We start from the raw sequence: 20,301 nt of genomic DNA, 5'->3' as shown, positions 1-20,301 counted from the left end.
CTAAAAGTGGTTCCCTGTTGTCAGTTGCCAAGAAAATGGGACTTCAAGTGGCTGCAAGGAAATGAATTTTGTCAACACACTGAGGGAGTTTGGAAGGGAATCTCTCCCCATTTGACTCTGCAGATGGCTGGTTCATTAGCATGTGTTTCGAGGATGGAATTTTAAGAAAATGGTTGCCAGGTATCTAAACACTTACAGACCTGGGCTTTCCAGGTGGCTCAGATGGTAAAGAATCTGCCTGCAATGCGGAGACCTGGGTTCGATCCTTGGGTCAGGAAGATCCCTTGGAAAAGGGCATGACAACCCCCTCCAGTATTCTTGCACTTCAGTATTTTCACAGAAACCCATGTAGATCTATGCTTTCATAAATGCTTTTCTACCTTATGTGTAGAGGAAGAAATTCTCAATAAGCTGGTAATTTCCTGCCAAAGTCTTCTTTTAGATTTTGGTAGCAAGAATTTAACAACGATTTTTGTGGTTTGTTACAAGATGTGTTTCAAAGCTGTAAGGTTTGTTGTTTGTTTTGCCTAAGAACTACTCATCTATAGAAAGCCTTATTTCTCCTCCATCATTTCAACAATGTTTACTTTCTTTCATAAATGAAACTTATGTGAGACCATCATCACTGAATGAGGCACACACTGAAACATATTTAGCATCTGGTTTTAATTATTTTAGATTCAAATGATGCTCTAAGAAAGAAGGAGCCTCAGCTAAATTAGTTTTATTCCTGTAGGTTTGGACTCAAAGCACCTGCCCATCTTACCAGCCATCTTCAGATTTATGGGAGATTAAGAACTGAAGTTAGAGAATCTTTAAGACTGTTACAGAAAATTTAAAAAGTCAGGCCTTTTTTTTTTTGTTAACCGGCCAGATGGAATTTAATCATAACTCAAATTGCACCCAATATTTAAACACTAACAAAATGTGTACAATATAAAGTTCAGACGTAAGAAATTGAAGGTTTAGAAATAAAAAATTTCATATTTTTCTTCTTTTAGTATCTGTTCCTTGGGTGACACAGTGGACTCAAGTTTCCGTTACCCTTTATACAACAAGGGGGTGATGGTAATACACGCTTACAATGGAAAGCAGCTTGCACTTTATAACGACAGGAAAATCGTTTGGTGAAGGAGAAGGCCAAAGGAATCGTAGGCTGGTGGCGTGGTACAGGCCCACGGTTACTCCTGAGGAGACGGTCTCAGCCCCATACCACCGTGACCACCTGTTAAGACCGCTTTTCCCGCGGAGCCGCGCCTTCCGGCGGTAAGACACCGCAGCCCACCAGCCTTCGCGACGTCGTCTCGACCGCGCGGTTTGGTCCCACCCCGCCCACCGCCGTGTACGTCTGCGGCCAGCCGGGCTCCGATTGGCCCGTCTGTCCGTCACTCCGGGAGACGTTCGGGGCCGCAAGGTCCGGGAGCTCGTGCTTGAGTCTGTGTAGCTGAGCGAGTGTGAGGAACGGGGTGGAGCCGGGCGGCTTGCTGGCGCTGGCAGCGTTGGTGGTGAGTGACCCTGAGGGGAACTGACGAAAACGGCGGCCGAGGTGCAGGACGCCAAGCAGGCCGCCCTGAGGTGGGGGCTTCAGCCGGGCTGCTTCCCTCGCTGAGGCGGGCGCTCTCAGTTGGCCTCCTCTCGGCGTCTAGGTTTTCCCCGCGTCTCAGAGACGACGCGCGCGCCCCGCTTCTGTCGGCCCTGGTGGGTGACTCCTCCTGAGCTTCCCCTTCCTTTTCTTTCACTAACGGTGCCTCTCAGCTTCCCTCCCTCCTCAGCGTACTTGACGTCCCCCTCACCTCCGACCGTTTTCCTAATTATATCCCCCTCTCCATCACCATCGCTGCCATAAACTTTCTGTCTACCTTCGACAGGGTGGGAAAGACTCCTCAGCGACCTGAAGCTCTATACAGAGTGCTACAGAAATGTAAGCTCTTGTCCCAGTTGCTGACTCTTGATGAGGATAGATTCGTATCGAATACATGACTGTTTTGTTCTTGGTCGTACTCTGTTGATACATGGCATATTGGCATTAGGTATTACTGTTCAGACCTTGGAACAGAGCAAAGCCAATAGGGCTGTCAAACGTCGAGGCTCGATCCAAACATTGAAACAACCACTGATAGAAAAGACTTCGCTTCGTTAACCTTGTGTCTTTGCTATGATGACTGTTCTGAAGGAAGTGAGATTGGGACGGCCGAAGCAGTGACATTAGTGTTACCAAGCCAAACTTGGATTCCTTCCTGGTGTGCAGCAAAGCTAGTCTCCTGACACTGGGTTGTGGTGAAGGGAAATTTAGCATTTGTTGAAGGCACCAAACAAGCAGTCAAGGTAGCTGATGCTCAAAAGGCTCAGACTCCCTTATTAGGGAGGGTTGGGGGGTATATGGTCAAAACATGGACGTTTTTCTAATTGGTTGGTGGTGAGGTGATTGGGAGTCAGTATCCTTGATCTTCTGGTTCCAACTGCTCTGGGTCATCATGCAGTTAACTTCTTACACCTAGTATGGGTTTTAGTATCTGCAGAGTAGCTCAAAGAATATGGTTCAGAATATTATCTATAACCTTTAAGGGGAGACTGAAGATTTTTGACTTTGTTTTATGGCTGAACTATTATTTTGTCTTGCTTGATTTCTTTTATTTCTTTATTTTCTCAACTCTGATTAAATTTTGTTCTGTGGAATTCAGGGAAGTCCTTGGAGGCTAAAGCTTTGCTATAAATAAGAGGCAGGTGGAGGACATGGGTGCGGGGGAATCTGTGCTGAGAAGGCCTCATAGGATCCTACTCAGATAAATTAGTAGCACAGCTTTAAAATGAGCACTGGATTAAGAATTTAAGAGAAGACACTGAAATGCTTTCTAAAGTTATAGGAAGGTCATTCACATATGAGGGTATGGGCACACATGTGTACAAGAAGGAAAAGGTAAGATTTTGTATCTTGTCTATTTGAGTTAATACACAAAGTAGGAGGGTTCTTGATCAATACTGAGTTAAACAATTTATATGCCTTATTTTCTGTTTTATATTAAAATAACTTTTATTGTGAAAAATAATGAATATAATTTATGTTGTATTCTTTTTTCACATTAGAACTTTAGTTCACCTGAAACTTTGTTTGGTGCATGATGCGATAAATGGCTGTTAGTAAAGTTTTGTCATTGTTCTGTTGCTATTTGGAAAACCATGGCCCATGAGCCAAATCTGGCTCACCATCTGTTTGTTGTTTTTAAAAAATTTATTTATTGATTTGGCTCTTTCAGGTTTTAGTTGCGGTGTGTGGGATCTTAAGTTGTGGTGAGAGGGCTTCTCTAGTTTTGGTGCCTGCTGAGTTGACCCTGAGGCATTTGGGATTTTAATTCCCCAACCAAGGATCAAACCCTTGTTCCCTGCATTGAAAAGTGGATTCTTAGCCACTAGACCACTGGGGAAGTCTTCTCACTATCTGTATTTGTAAATAAAATTCTGTTGGAACACAGGAACATCCATGTTTTACATTTATTGTCTGGCTTCTCTTGTGCTAGAACAGCAGAGTTCAGTAGTTGTGACAGAGACTATATGGGCTTCAAAGCTTAATATATTATTTTCTGGCCATTAACGGAAAAAGTTTGCCAACTCCTGAAATAGGACATCCTTTCCTCACTGATTGGATAATGTCATATTCCCACATAGCTTTGATATATACATGTTTGTTTTTGAGCTTTTCTATTCTGTTTTGTCTAGCTATGCATACATAATACAGTGTTTTAATTACTTTAGTTCTACAATAAGACAATATCTAGTGGGTTAATTGCTTTCCTTACTCCCTGTACCAAGTTGTTCTCTACCTTATTTATTCTTGGCCCTTAGATCCTTCATACTAATTTTCGTGATTAGTTTATTAAATCCCATAAGAAATCTTTTTGAGGTTTCAATAGGAATTGCTTTGAATATAACACATTAATTTGGGAAGAGTTGTCATCTTTACTATATTCAGTCTTTCCATTCATGAGTGCAGTGTATCCTGATGGTTTTCATGTCTTTTAATGTGATCTTAAGATTGTTTCCTTTATAGAGATACATCAGGGAGATGGGCTTCCCAGGTGGCGCTAGTGGTAAAGAACCTGCAAGTCAGTGCAGAGGTCAGAAGAGCTGTGGGTTTGATTCCCTGGGTCAGGAAGATCCTCTGGAGGAGGGCATGGCAACCCACTCCAGTATTCTTGCCTGGAAAGTCCCATGGACAGAGGAACCTGGCAAGCTACAGTACATAGGGTCGCAAAGAGTTGGACACAACTGAAGTGACTTAACACACACACATAAGGGAGAATCATCTTGATTTTGCTTTCTTGTGATTGTCTGGTTTTAGAATTAGGACATTACTGTCTTTAAATGATATGAGATGTGTTTATTCTTCTGATTCTTGAAGATTTTGGTATAGGATTGTTTTTATTTTTTAATTTTTTGTTGAATATTTGATAGAAAACACCAATGCATCCATCCAGGCCTGGCACTTTATTCTTGAAGTTTCAATGAAATTTAAAAAATGAGAGCAGGGCTTCACTGGTAGCTAAGTGGTAAAGAATCCACCTGCCAGTGCAGGAGATACAGGTTTGATCTCTGGTCCGGGAAGATCCCACATGCCTCAGAACAGCTAAGCCCATGTGCCAGCACTGCTGAACCTGTGCTCTAGAGCTGGGGAGCCAAAACTACTGAGCCCACATGCCCTAGAGCCCTTGCTCTGCAACAAGAGAAGTCACTGCAATGAGAAGCCCCCATGCTCTGCAGCTAGAAAAAAGTCCACATGGCAGTGAATCTGTAATAAATAAATAAAATTATTTAACAAACTTTTAAAAATGAGAGTAAATTCGATTTGTTTCAGTTCAGTCACTCAGTCATGTCCGACTCTTTGCGACCCCATGAACTATAACATGCCAGGCCTCCCTGTCCATCTCCCAGAGTCCACCAAAATGGACTCCTGTCCATTGAGTCAGTGATGCCATCCAACCATCTCATCCTCTGTCGTCCTCTTCTCCTCCTGCCCTCAATCTTTCCCAGCATCAGTGTCTTTTCAAATGAGACAGATTTTCGCATCAGGTGGCCGAAGTATTGGAGTTTCAGCTTCAACGTCAGTCCTTCCAGTGAAGACCCAGGACTGATCTCCTTTAGGATGGACTGGTTGGATCTCCTTGCAGTCCAAGGGACTCTCAAGAGTCTTCTCCAACACCGCAGTTCAAAAGCATCAATTCTCCGGCACTCAGCTTTCTTTCTGGTCCAACTCTCACATCCATACATGACCACTGGAAAAACCATACCCTTGACTAGACAGACCTTTTTTGGCAAAGTAATGTCTCTGCTTTTTAATATGCTGCCTAGGTTGGTCATAACTTTCCTTCCAAGGAGTAAGTGTCTTTTAATTTCATGGCTGCAGTCACCATCTGCAGTCATTTTGGACCCCTAAAAAGTAAAGTCATCCACTGTTTCCCCATCTATTTGCCATGAAGTGATGGAACCAGATGCCGTGATCTTAGTTTTCTGAATGTTGAGCTTTAAGTCAACTTTTTTACTCTCCTCTTTACTTTCATCAAGAGGCTCTTTAGTTCTTCTTCACTTTCTGCCATAAGGGTGGTGTCATCTGCATATCTGAGGTTATTGATATATCTCCCAGCAATCTTGATTCCAGCTTGTGCTTCGTCCAGCCTAGTGTTTCTCATGATGTACTCTGCATATAAGTTAAATAAGCAGGGTGACGGTATACAGCCTTGACATACTCCTTTTCCTGTTTGGAACCAGTCTGTTGTTCCATGTCTGGTTCTAACTGTTGCTTCCTGACCTGCATACAGATTTCTCAAGAGGCAGGTCAGGTGGTCTGGTATTCCCATCTCCTTCAGAATTTTCCACAGTTTATTGTGATCCGCACAGTCAAAGGCTTTGGCATAGTCAATAAAGTAGAAATAGATGTTTTTCTGGAACTGTCTTGCTTTTTTCTGTGATCCAACAGATGTTGGCAATTTGATCTCTGCTTCTTCTGCCTTTTCTAAAACCAGCTTGAAAATCTGGAAGTTCATGGTTCACGTATTGCTGAAGCCTGGCTTAGAGAATTTTGAGCATTACTTTTGCTAGCATGTGAGATGAGTGCAGTTGTGCAGTAGTTTGAGCATTCTTTGGCATTGCCTTTCTTTGGGCTTGGAATGAAAACTGATCTTTTCCAGGCCTGTGGCCACTGCTGAGTTTTCCAGATTTGCTGGCATATTGAGTACAACACTTTCACAGCATCATCTTTCAAGATTTGAAATAGCTCGACTGGAATTCCATCACCTCCACTAGCTTTGTTCATAGTGATGCTTCCTAAGGCCTACTTGACTTCACATTCCAGGATGTCTGTTTCTAGGTGAGTGATCACACCATGGTGATTATCTGAGTCATGAAGATCTTTTTTGTATAGTTCTTCTGTGTATTCTTGCCACCTCTTCTTAATATCTTCTGCTTCTGTTAGGTCCATACCATTTCTGTCCTTTATTGTGCCCATCTTTGCATGAAATGGTCCCTTAGTATCTCTAATTTTCTTGAAGAGATCTCTAGTCTTTGCCATTCTATTGTTTTCCTCTATTTCTTTGCATTGATCACTGAGGAAGGCTTTCTTATCTCTCCTTGCTTTTCTTTGGAACTCTGCATTCAAATGGGTATATCTTTCCTTTTCTCCTTTGCTTTTTACTTCTCTTTTCACAGCTACTTGTAAGGCCTTCTCAGACAGCCATTGTGCTTTTTTGCATTTCTTTTCCATGGGCATGGTCTTGATCCCTGTCTCCTGTATAATGTCATGAACCTCCGTCCATAGCTCTTCAGGCACTCTGTCTATCAGATCTAGTCCCTTAAATCTATTTCTCATGTCCACTGTATAATTGTAAGGGATTTTATTTAGGTCATACCTGAATGGTCTAATGAATTTCCCTACTTTCTTCAATTTAAGTCCGAATTTTGCAATAAGGAGTTCATGATCTGAGCCACAGTCAGCTCCCGGTCTTGTTTTGCTGACTGTATAGAGCTTCTCCATCTTTGGCTGCAAAGAATATAATCAGTCTGATTTCAGTGTTGGCCATCTGGTGATGTCCATTTGTAGAGTCTTCTCTTGTGTTGAAAGAAGGTGTTTGCTATGACCAGTGCATTCTCTTGGCAAAACTCTATTAGCCTTTGCCCTGGTTTATCCTGTACTCCAAGGCCAAATTTGCCTGTTACTCCAGGTATCTCTTGACTTCCTACTTTTGCATTCCAGTCCCCTATAATGAAAAGGACATCTTTTTGTGTGTTAGTTCTAGAAGGTCTTGTAGGTCTTCATAGAACCATTCAGTTTCAGCTTCTTCAGCATTCCTGGTCGGGGCATAGACTTAGATTACCGTGATATTGAATGGTTTGCCTTGGAAACGAACAGATCATTCTGTCATTTTTGAGATTGCACGCAAGTACCGCATTCAGGACATATGAGCGGTGAGCAGCGGCTGCGCGGCGCTGGAGTGGTGAGCGGCTGAGAGGGGATACCCCACGTCCAAGGTAAGGAGCGGTGGCTGCGCTTTGCTGTAGCAGCTGTGAAGAGATACGCCACGTCCAAGCTAAGAGAAACCCCAGTAAGACGGCAGGTGCTGAGAGAGGGCATCAGAGGGCAGACAGACTGAAACCACAGTAATAGACAACTAGCCAATCTGATCACATGGACCACAGCCTTGTCTAACTCAGTGAAACTAAGCCATGCCATGTAGGGCCACCCAAGTCGGATGGGTCATGGTGGAGAGTTCTGACAAAATGTGGTCCACTGGAGAAGGGAATGGCAAACCACTTCAGTATTCTTGCCTTGACAACCCTGTGAACAGTATGAAAAGGCAAAAAGATAGGACACTGAAAGATCAACTCCCCAGGTCGATAGGTGCCCAGTATGCTAGTGGAGAGCAGTGGAGAAATAACTCCAGAAAGAATGAAGGGATGGAGCCAAAGCGAAAACAACACCCAGTTGTGGATGTGACTGGTGATGGAAGCAAGGTCCGATGCTGTCAAGAGCAATATTGCATAGGAACCTGGAATGTTAGGTCCATGAATCAAGGCAAACTGAAAGTGGTCAAACGGGAGATGGCAAGAGTCAATGTCGACATGTTAGGAATCAGCTAACTAAAATGGACTAGAATGGGTGAATTTGACTCAGATGACCATTATATCTACTATTGTGGTTCTACTCTCAGAAGTTAAATAAGTGCCTTCTAGATTTTTAAAACTATTAAATAGTCTCAGAGGGAGGAAAGCAAGGATGTGGAGTGTGAGGGAAAACCATAAGGAAATCTTTCTTACATGGCAAAGCTCAGTTAGAAGGTAATGATGAGGTCCCATGAGAAACATTACACAGCTGAATTTAATTTATTGAATAGCATAACCTATTCTGCTTTTTATTGGATTATAAAGATCTGATCCCTGTCATCAAGGAGGATAGGAATTTATTCTAACTCCACCATCAAGCCTGTCACCTGGAAAGAGAAATTTTTGTAGAGAGGGCTTTATAGGAGTTGTAAGTTCAGAGGGCTAGGGTCATTTAAAAAGCACTATCCATGGAGAGAAACAAAGCTAATAGGAGGCCCAAGGGAATTCCAGAAACTCAGACCTGAAGAACATGGATAGGAATTATTAGCACTTTGTACAGCTTCTTAAATTTAGAAACAGTCTCTGGTATGGGATGAATTGTGTACCCCCGTCTCCTGCCCCAAAACATGTTTTAAGTCTGAACCCTTGTTATTTGTGAATGTGATTTTAATTCGGAAATAAGGTTTCTGTAAAGAAAGCTGAGTGCTGAACAATTGATGCTTTTGAACTGTGGTGTTGGAGAAGACTCTTGAGAGTCCCTTGGATTGCAGGGAGATCCAACCAGTCCATCCTAAATCAGTCCTGAATATTCATTGGCAGGACTGATGCTGAAGCTGAAACTCCAGTACTTTGGCCACCTGATGCGAAGAACTGACTCTTTGGAAAAGACCCTGATGCTAGGAAAGATTGAAGGCAGGAGGAGAAGAGGACGACAGAGGATGAGATGATTGGATGGCATCACTGACTCAATGGATATGAGTTTGAGCAAGCTCCGGGAGGTTGCCAGGGAAGCCTGGTGTTCTGTAGTCCATGGGATTGCAAAGAGTCGGACATGACTGAGCGACTGAACTGAGCTGAAGGTTTCTGCAGATTTTATCGAAGGTAAGGTCATACTGGATTAGGGTGGGTCCTAACCCAGTGTCTGGTGTCTTTATAAGAGAAAGAAGGAGGTTTGAATACAGAGACAGTGGGAGCACATACACACTGAGGGAAGATTCTGGAAGCAGAGATTGAAATTATGCAGCTGCAACCAAAAAGCACAAAGGATTGTGGGCAACCACTAGAAACCAAGAAGAGGGAAAGAGGGAGCCTTCTCTCAACTCTTTAGAGGGAGCATGGCCATGCTACTACCTTGATTTCAGACTTCTAGTGTCCAGAATTAAGAGAGGATAAATTTCTGTTGTTTTAAACCTCCAGGTCTGTATAATAACTTGTCACTGCTGTCCTCATACATTCTGTATCTTCATTACTTTTCCTGGGCCCTACCTAGTTCCCTACTGCAGTTAGCAGTTCAGTTCAGCTCAGCTGTGTCCAGCTCTTTGCGACCCCATGAATTGCAACACGCCAGGCCTCCCTGTCCATCACCAACTCCTGGAGTCCACCCAAACCCATGTCCATTGAGTTGGTGATGCCATCCAACCATCTCATCCTCTGTCATCCCTTTCTCCTCCTGCCCTCAATCTTTCCCAGCATCGGGGTCTTTTCCAGTGAGTCAGCTCTTCACATGAGGTGGCCAAAGTACTGGAGTTTCAGCTTCACCATCAGTCCTTCCAGTGAACACCCAGGACTGATCTCCTTTAGGATGGACTGGTTGGATCTCCTTGCAGTCCAAGGGCCTCTCAAGAGTCTTCTCCAACACCACAGTTCAAAAGCATCAATTCTTCTGTGCTCAGCTTTCTTTATAGTCCAATTCTCACATGCATACATGACCACTGGAAAAACCATAGCCTATGCTTATATATTTTTTCTAATGCACACTGTTTATCCTTTGTAGGGTTGAATCACGGCTTGATATATCCCATCAGTTTTGTAAAATTCTTGGTCAGTATCTTCTCAGATACAGCTTCTTCCCCATTCTCGCCTTTTACCCCAGTAAAGTTCCCTTGTCCTGTTTAGAGTCATTTTGTATCTCCTCTCTGCCAACCCTTGCCAACCACTAATGTGCTTTTACTTTATAGATTGGTTTTGACTTTCTCTAATGTCATATAAATAAATGAAATTATACAGAATGTACTGTTTTGTATCTAGTTTCTTTCTCTGTTATGTTTTTGACATTAACTCCTATTTTAGTGTATGTCAATATTATGGTCCTCTTTATCTGTATGTATTTATATATATATAATTTGTTTATCCATTCATATGTTGATTGACATTTGGGTTGTTTCTAGTTTGAAGCCATTATGAATAAAGCTGCTGTGAACATCTGTGTGTAATCTTTAGGTTAAGTACCTGGGAAGTAGAATAACTGGATCACACAATAATTGTTCAATTTTATAAGAAACTGTCAAACTGTTTTCTAGAGTATTTGTATGATTTTAGGTTCCCTTTAGGAATGTATAAGAGTTGCAATTCTCCATATCCTTGCCAACACTTGTAAATGTTAATCATTTAAATTTTAGCTATTCTAGTGGGTATTTGTATCACTTTGTGCTTTTAATTTGTACTTTACTGCTGTCCAGTGACATTGACCATGTTTTCATGTTTTCATTAAGTACTTGGATATCTTTCGTGATGTGTCTATCTAAATCTTTTGTCAATTTAAAAACTGGCTTGTCTTTTTTTTATTGAGAATTTGAAATTGCCTTATATTCTATATAAAAGTGCTTGGTTAATTATATACGTTCAGAATATCTTCTGGTCTGAGACTTGCACTTTCTTTTAAAAAATTTTATTTATTTATTTGACTGCACTGGGTCTTAGTAGTGGCATGCGGGATCTTAGTTGTGACATGTGGGATCTAGTTCCCTGACAAGGGACTGAACCCAGGCTGCCTGCATTGGGAACGCAGGGTCTTATACACTGGACCAACCAGGAAAGGTCCTTGCACTTTCATTTTTTTTTTTTTTTCAGGGGCACTTTCATTTTTTAATGATGTTTTTTCTAGAGAAGTTTTTAGTTTTAGTGATGTTTGTTGTTCTTTTGCTAAGTCATGTCTGACTCTTTGTGACCTCATAGACTGCAGCACACCAGGCATATCTGTGCTTTACTGTTTTCCAGAGTTTGCTCAGATTCATGTCCATTGCGTCTGTAGTGCCATCCAACCGTCTCATCCTCTGCTGCCCTCTTCTTTGGCCTTCAATCTTTCCCAGCATCATGGTCTTTTCCAGTGAGTTGGCTTTTCACATCAGATGGCCAAAGTATTGGAGCTTCAGCATCAGTCCTTCTAATGAATATTTGGGGTTTATTTCCTTTAGGATGGACTGGTTGGATCTCCTTGTAGTCCAAGGGACTCTCGTGAGTCTTCTCCAGCACCACAGTTTGAAAGCATCAGTTCTTCAGTGCTCAGCCTTCTTTATGGTCTAACTCTCACATCCATACTTAACTGCTAGAAATACCATAGCTTTGACTATATGAACCTTTGTTGGCAAAGTGATGTCTCTGCTTTTTTTTTTTTTTTTTTGTCTCTGCTTTTTAATACGCTGTCTGGGTTTGTCATAGCTTTCCTTCTGAGGAGCAAGCGTCTTTTTTTTGGATATCCATATGGAAAAAAAGTGAATCTTAATCCTCTTTTCACGCAAAAATGAACACAAACTATATCAGAGATCTAAATGTAAAAGCTGAAACTGTATATTCCGGAAAGAAAATCTCTGTGACTGAGGTAGAGAAAGATTGCTTAGATAGAACACAAAATGCGTGAGTCATAAAATTAACATTGATGTTCATTCATTTTTAATTTTGACTCATGCGTTTTTGTCCTATCTAAGCATTCTTTGTCTACCTCAGAGTCACAGAGATTTTCTTTGTGAAATATATAGCTTCAGCTTTTACGTTTAAATCTCTGATCTGTTTTGTGTTCATTCTTGTGTGAGGGGAGGGTTAAGGTTCATTTTTTTCCCTATGGATATCCAGTTCTTTTAGTACCATTTTTACCTTTCCCGACTGAATTACCATTGCTTCTAATAAGGAAGGAGTACCACCTTTTGAACAATCCATCTGTGGTAACAATTACAATCTGTCAAAAAGATGAAAGTTTAACTGCTTGAATACAAGGGTAACAAGCAAAAGCAGGCAGAAACTGGATGAGTATCTGTTTGGAAAAGGAGAGTGGCACTGCATGAACGTCCCATGTTTACCACATTTTCTACCCCAATGTGCAGGCCAAGGTAAAACTTGAAAAGGATGTTGACAGACTTTCCAATTGAGTAGCCAGAGGTCAGGATTTGGGGTAACCCCAGCAGCTGGGAAGGTTCCCCAGGTGGCGCTAGTGGTAAAGAACCTGCCTGCCAGTGCGACAGACATAAGGGATATGAGTTTGATCCCTGGGTCAGAAAGACCCCCTGGAGGAGGGCATGGCAACCCACTCCAGTATTCTTGCCTGGAGATTTGCATGGACAGAGGAGCCTGGCAGGTTACAGTCCATGTGGTTACAAAGAATCAGACATGACTGAAGCCACTTGGCACACACGCCACACAGCAGCTGGAAAGTAAGTGGGGAGATGACAGATTCACAAAGGGGAGCTCTAAATTTTGTTTATAAACTCACCATAGCATCGCTTGACCCCTGAACTGGGCTTGCATGAGACAGTTTTCAAGCAGTCCAGATAAATCTAAAAGGTCTGAACAGAGATTTCAGCGGTTGCCCACACAGGAAAAGCACTTTGGTGTTTTTACTTCAGCCAAGTTAACTGCCTATTGCAATAAAAATATCATCGTTGCAATAAAAGTATTCATCAGAGAACCAGAAAACAATTCAGAATCTCTCATAAGTCATTCAGAATGTCCAAAATATAGTAAAAAAAAAAACTAGATATACAAAGAAACAGGAAAATGTGATCTTTGTCCAAGAGAAAAGGCAATCAATGGAATCTGACTTCAATGTGATTGAGAAGTTGAATTAAAACACAAGAATTTTAAAGCAACATCATAGATATGCTCTATAATACAAGGGGACATGTATTGTAATAAACTAAGAGATAGGATATCACCGAAAAAGTATAGGTAGAACTGTTTTTAAAAAGTACTGGTGGTGGGTAATTCTAGAGTTGGAAAAACAGTACTTACCCCTCGCCCCAACCCCCTCCAATCAATGGATGGTCTCAAAAGCAGACTGGCTTTTTGTTCTATTTGGCACTCACTCTTATGTTGATTTATATGTCTATCCATTATGCTGTTACCATACACTGCTTTGAAATTAGGTATAATAATTCTTTAAGTCTGTATATAATACTTAGTATCTAGTGGTGTCACTCTTCTAGCTTTTTATATTCCTTTAAGACATCTTTGTGATTGTTGGCCCTTTCCTATATAAATTTTTAATCAACTTGTCAGTTTCTGCAAGAAGTTTGCTGAAAATCTGTTTGGGATCATACTGAATCTGTGTTAGACCAATAAGCTGGCAATTATCTCATAAGAAATATGATTTTTTGAATCATGTGATATCTATTTTCTTTCCTTTTGCATTGTCTTTAAATTCAGTTGTGTTTTCAGTGTTTTAAATTCAGTTTAGTTTTCCTTGTATAGATATTGCACAAATTTTGTTAAATTTGTCCCAGAGTAGTTCATATTTCTTGATAATACTGCAGATTTTGTTTTTCTTTAATTTTTGCTAGTTACTAGTATTTAGGAATGCCAGTGATTTTTATATATTAACTTAAAATTATGACTAAATTGCTAAAATTGACTGTTTACATTTACAAAAATTTATCTGTGATATTTTACTTCTTTCTTTCTAATATATATACCTTTTGTCTATCTAGCTATCTTTTTTTTTTTTTTTGCATCATCTAGGACCTCCAGTATGATTTTTAATAGAAGTAAAAGTACATTTTGGCCTTATCCTGATCTTGAGGATAAAATGTTTAGTCTGTCTCCATTAAATATTATGAAAGCTACAGCTTTTCATAATTGTCCTTCAGGTTGAGGAAATTCCCTTTTAGTCCCTATTTGCTCAGAGTTTTCATCACTAACAGGTGTTGAATTATGCCCAGTGGTTTTTCTGTATCAGTTGAAATGGTCCTATGAATTTCTACTTTATCCCATTAATATGGAGAATTACCTTGATTTTTTTTAAATTAAATTTTTTAAATTTTGTATTGAAGTATAGCCAGTTAACAATGGTGTGATTGTTTCAGGTGAATGGAGAGAGACTCGACCATACGTGTACAAGTATCTGTTCTCCCTGACCTCCCCTCCCATGTAACACTGAGCAGAGTCCTGTGTGCTATACAGTAGGTCCTTGTTGATTATCTGTTTTAAAGATAGCAGTGTGTACATGTCCATCCCAAACTCCCTAACTGTCGCTTCCCCCCATCCTTCCCCCCATCCCCCACCCCTGCAGCCATAAGGTCGTTCTCTAAGTCTGTGAGTCTGTTTTGTAAGTACGTTCATTTGTTTTCCTTTCTTTTTAGATTCCACATGTGAGGGATGTCCTATGATACTTCTTCTTCTCTGTCTGACATACTTCACTCAGTATGACAATCTCTAGGCCCATCCATGTTGCTGCAGATGGCCTTAATTCATTCTTTTTAATGGATGAGTAATGTTCCATTGTATGTATGTCCTACATCTTTTTCCTTTCCTCCGTCAGTGGACATTCAGGTTGCTTCCACGTCTTGGCTGTTGTAAACAGTGCTGCAGTGAACACTGGGGTGCATATGTCCTTTTGGGTCATGTCTTTGTCTGGATACATGCCCAGGAGTAGGATTGTAGGGTCATATGGTAGCTCTATTTTTAGTTTTTAGGGCACCTCCATACTGTTTTCCATAGTGGTTGTACCAGTTTACATTCCTCCCAACAGTGTAGGAGGATTCCCTTCTCTCCACACCCTCTCCAGCATTTATCGTTTGCGGATTTTTTTTTTTTTAAATGATGGCCATTTTGACTGGTGTGAGGTGGTAACCTCACTGCAGTTTTGAGTTGCATTTCTCTAATAATTAGTGATATTGGACATCTTTTCTTGTGCCTTTTGGCCATCTCTGTGTCATCTTTGGAGAAATGTCTGTTTAGGTCTTCTGCCAATTTTTAAAAATATTTATTTTTTGTTGAAGGATAGTTGCTTTACAATACTGTATTGGTTTCTGCCAAGCATCAACGTGAATCAGCCATCAGTGTACACACGTCCCCTCCCTTTTGAACCTCCCTGCTACCTCCCTTCCCATCCCACCCCTCTAGGTTGCCACAGAGCTCCAGTTTGAGTTCTCTGAGTCATGCAACAAATTCCCATTGGCTGTCTATCCTACATAGGGCAGTGTATGTTTCCATGTTGCTCTCACCATACATCCCGCCCTCTCCTTCCTCCCGCACCACCAGTTTATTTTCTGTTTTTTTTATGTCTGCATCTCCACTGCTACCCTGCAGATAGGTTCATCAGTATTGTCTCTGTAGATTCCATATATATGCATTAATATACAATAATATACAGTATTTGTTTTTCTCTTTCTGACTTACTTCATGTAATAGGCTCTTTGTTCATCCACCTCATTAGAACTGACTCACAGTTGTTCCTTTTTATGGCTGAGTAATATTCCACTGTGTATATGTACCACAACTTCTTTATCCATTCATCTGTTAATGGACATCTAGGTTGCTTCCATGTTCTAACTATTGTAAATAGTGCTGCAATGAACAGTGGGTACATAGCAAATGAAACAACTGACAAAGGATTAATTTCTAAAGTATGCAAGCAGCTCATTCAACTCAGTACCAGAAAAACAAACAACCATCAAAAAGTGGGCGGAAGACCTAAACAGACATTTTTCCAAAGAAGACATACAGATGGCTAATAAACACATGAAAAGCTGTTCAGCATATCACCTTACGCTGGTCAGAATGGCCATCATCAAAAAATCTACAAACAAATGCTGGAGAGGGTGTGGACTAAAGAGAACCCTCTTGCACTGTTGCTGGGAGTGTAAATTGATACAGTCACTATGGAAGACAATATAGAGATTCCTTAAAAAACTAGGAATAAAACTACCATATGACTCAGAAATCCCACTACTAGGCATATACCCTGAGGAAACCAAAATTGAAAAAGACACATGTACCCCAATGTCCTGCCCATTTTTTGATAGGGTTGTTTGTTTTGATGATGTTAAGTTTCATGAACTGTTTGTGGATTTTAGAGACTGACCTCTTGTCAGTCACATCATTTGCGAATGTTTTCTCCCAATCTGAGGGTTGTCTTTTTGTTTTGTTTACTGTTTCCTTTGCTGTGCAAAAGCTTTTGAGTTTAGTTAGGTTGCATTTGTCTATTTTTGTTTTTATTTCCATTATTCTGGGAGAGGGATTGAAAAAGGCATTGCTGCAGTTTACACCAGAGCTCTTCCTATGTTCTCCTCTAGGAGTTTTATAGAGTCCTGTCTCATGACCTCAAGGAGGGTTCATGCCAAGGGCACCTCCCGGGACTGTAGCTACTGGTGCCCCCATCCCACAGCGAGCCACTGCCAACCCACGCCTCCGCAGGAGACCCTCCAGCACTAGCAGGTAGGTCTGGTTCAGCCTCTTGTGGGGCCCCTGCTGCTTTCCCCTGGGCCCTGGTACACACAGGATTTTGTGTGTGCCCTTCCGGAGTGGAGACTCTTACTCCCAGTCCTGTGAAAGTCCTGCAGTCAAGTCCCGCTGCCCTTCAGAGTCAGATTCCCTGGGGATTCCTAGTCCCTTTGCCAGACCCCAGGCTGGGAATCCGGATGTGGGGCCCAGCACCTTCACTACACTGGGAGGATTGTGATGTGACTGTGCTCCAGGTTGTGGGTTGCCCGTCTGGTGGGTGGAGAATTACATTGATTTTTACCTGTGGAACCTACTTTGCAGAGCTAGAATAAACTTCTTCATCATGATGAAGAAGTAATGTAATCATTATTACAATAATTATTTTTATGTTGCTGATATCCTAATCAGATGTCGTAATGTTTTGATAAGAATGTTAATGTCTAATTTTCTTTTCCCCTGTAGTGGCTTTGTGTGATTTTGGTGGTGTTGGTGTCATACAGTGAAGTGGAAAATGTTTCTTTCTCTTTATTAAAAAAAAAAAAAAAGCCTGTGAAGGGTTAGTGCTGTTTCTTCCTTAACTGTTTGGTAACATTACCTGATCGGAACACACACAGTTCCCATGTGCCCCGTCTGCCCACATGTGCGCAGCCTCAGCCGCTGTCAGCATCCTGCACCCGGAGTGCGTTTGTTATGACTGATGACCCTGCACTGATACATCTTTATCACTCAGAACCCATAGTTTACAGTTTGTTCACACTTGGTGTTTCACATGTCATGGGTTTTGACAAGGATAGTGACATGCCTTCACCATTTTAGTACCATACAGAATAGTTTCACTGCCCCAAATCCTCTGTGCTCTGCAGATTCATGCCTCCCACCCCGCCCCCAACCTCTACAACTTCTGATCTGTTTATTGTCTGCATAGTTTTGCCCGTGCAGAATATCATATGGTTGAAAGCATATAGTATTTAGCCTTTTCATATTGGTTTCTTTCACTTAGTAATATGCACTTAAGGTTTCAATGTATCTTTTCATAGCGTGACAGCTCATTTCATTTTAGCCTTGAATAGTATCTCATTGTACTATACAATAGTATTTCATGTCCCATAGTTCATCATTCCATCTGCTGAAGGGTTTCTTGCTAGCTCCTAAGTTTTGGCACTTACGAATCAAGCTGCTGTAAGCACCCATGGGAGGTTTTTGTTTGGATGTGTTTTCAGTTCTTTTGGGTAAATATTCAATACCAAGGAGCACAATTGCTGGGTTTTATAGTAAGTGTATTTTAGTTTTGTAAAAAGAGGTAAAAAGGCCAAAATATCTTCCAAAGTCGCTGTACCTTTTTGCATTTCTGCCAGCAATGAATGAAAGTTCCTCTTGCTCGACGTCCACACCTGCATTTGTCATGATCAGTGTTTTGGATTTCTGGCATTCTTATAGGTGTGTACTGACTTCTAATTGCGATTCCCTAATGCATTAGGATGTTGAACATCTTTTCATATGCTTTTTGCCATCTGTATATCTTCTTTGGTGAGACACCTGTTCAGATATTTTGCCTGTTAATGGGTTTTGTTTCGTTGAGTTTTAAGAGTTATGTTCAATTGCTTCTGGTTTTGATAGATTGTTTTGGTGGAAAATACTTTTTGTACTAGTGAGCTCTGAGTAAGTTCACATAATGACTGCCTTTTATGTGAAATCTTTCGTGTCCAATAATGACCTTTTTCTGGGAACTCCCAGAACTGCTAGACTTGATTGTGGCCATTGTTTTTCAGGACTCCTGTGGACTGGGTGATGGGCAGATGGGCATTTGTTGTTGTTTAGACGCTAACTCGTGTTTGACTCTTTTGAGACCCCATGGACTGTAGCTCACCAGGCATTGGCAGGTGGATTCTTTACCTCTGAGCCACCTGGGAAGCCCAGGCAGATGGGCATAGAGCAAATTAAAAGGTCACAAAACTCATTGTTCTTACTAAGATGAAGCTTTTTTTTTTTTTTCTCGAATAATCATTTCCAAGATTGCTGCAAGTCTTTGGTTAATTTCTAGCATTTTGAGAAAAAAAAGTTGATTTTGACTTTTTTTTTTTTCGGCTAGTGTTCTCATTGCTTTTATGGAGAGAAGCTTTTCAGAGCTCTTTACTGTGACATTTTCAGTGATGTTCACTGTTCTTTTGTGAACAATAACATAAACTTTGTAAGTTAGTGCTGTGAGACCTGGAATAAATTTCTTTCCTGTAGAACAGGACAAGAGCTCAGTTAAATGACCAGGGAAGGTAATATGCTATATGCATATCATGTCAGTTTATATTTTATAGGTGCTGGATCTAGATGAGCCAGATTTTACTCTGTAAGTAATATGTGGTTAAATTTCATCACCATATAACATGTTATGGTTTATGTCCTTTAAAATGAAATGAGGAATTACTATTTAAATGATAGTCTAATATCCTCTTCCACCTGAAACCTTTTGTCATCAGGAATGTCTCTTGATAGAAAAGATATGTTCTTATTTATTTTTCCCCCTGAATATTTTATAAATAGTGTCATATTTAAGATTACTATCAGTTTTTTATTTTAATTTCCTGAATGTGTAGCAGGAACTTCTGAATCTTTATTACTTGAATTTTTTCTCTCTAGTTGTTGGTGTGTATGGAGTATTATGGGGAGAGAAAAATGGAGGATTGATTTGTGAATGATAGGTTGACTTTGCCAGACAAATCATGTGTAGGTCAAGTTGTTTGAGGGTGAGCTGCTATTGCTCTGGAAAGATTCTTTATATTTTTATATTTTATTGAGTTTAATTATACATGCAAGGCAAATGAAAAATGTCATGCAGTTGGTTTCATGATGTTTCATTCAATGTGATGGGAGTTATATAAGTTCCCTCACTGAAAATATTAAGAAGGCTTTATACTATCTCTGAATTTTACACAAAACTATAGTGTAGCTAGTCATTTAAAATTCTAGACTTGTTTTGCCCTGCTGTATCTGATTGAGTTATATTTGAGATCTAAAAGTAAGATAATTTGCTTTTGTTTGAGGATATATTGTGAGGTCTAAAATATTTCATAGTTGTAGTTAAATTTCCTAAGCTTATAGTATCTGGATTGGGAAATGGGAGGTATATTGATATTTGAATAGTTTGCTTTCATCTGATGTTATTCTTGTTATACTACTAGCCAGTATTTTAGTAAGTGGGACTTAATAAAATGTAGACCGATCAACTTTTTCAAAGGATAAACTACTATATGGAACATACTTTAAAAAAAATCATGTATGTTTGATGCAGATCAAGTACTTAGTAAATTTGTAGCTCTAGGACAAGTGGCAGGAAAAAGGAATTTCAGTATTGTGTGTGTTGGTTACTGGTGGCTTCATTTAGAAGATGTAAGAAGAAAGAAGAGCTCAGACAGGACTGTCATTTTTCAAAGAAAAAGCATGAAAGGAAATTTAAAGGGACAGTAGTGTTGGGAGGTGTAATTGTTTTTAATCCTAACTTCCAGCAAATAAAATTTATAAAGGCTTTGAGAGGTAAGCCCAGTTAAAACTCAGTCTTTTAGCAAGGATCAA

At 40.5% G+C, this 20,301-nt stretch overlaps 1 long non-coding RNA gene across 3 annotated transcripts in view; it reads left to right on the top strand.

Annotated features, from left to right (window-relative positions):
- Positions 1-1,394: 1,394 nt before the first annotated feature.
- Positions 1,395-20,301, top strand: part of LOC122691470 — a 47,678-nt gene continuing 28,771 nt past the window's right edge. For all 3 annotated transcript variants that reach the window (XR_006340414.1, XR_006340413.1, XR_006340412.1), the window contains exons 1-3: positions 1,395-1,505; positions 14,379-14,474; positions 16,590-16,731. This is a non-coding gene — a long non-coding RNA (uncharacterized LOC122691470). The remainder of the gene's footprint in view (positions 1,506-14,378; positions 14,475-16,589; positions 16,732-20,301) is intronic.

Source organism: Cervus elaphus, chromosome 4, assembly GCF_910594005.1.
Source record: "Cervus elaphus chromosome 4, mCerEla1.1, whole genome shotgun sequence".
NCBI lineage: Eukaryota > Metazoa > Chordata > Mammalia > Artiodactyla > Cervidae > Cervus > Cervus elaphus.
Note: the sequence above shows the minus strand (reverse complement) of the source record. Positions and strands in the feature narration are given on the sequence as shown.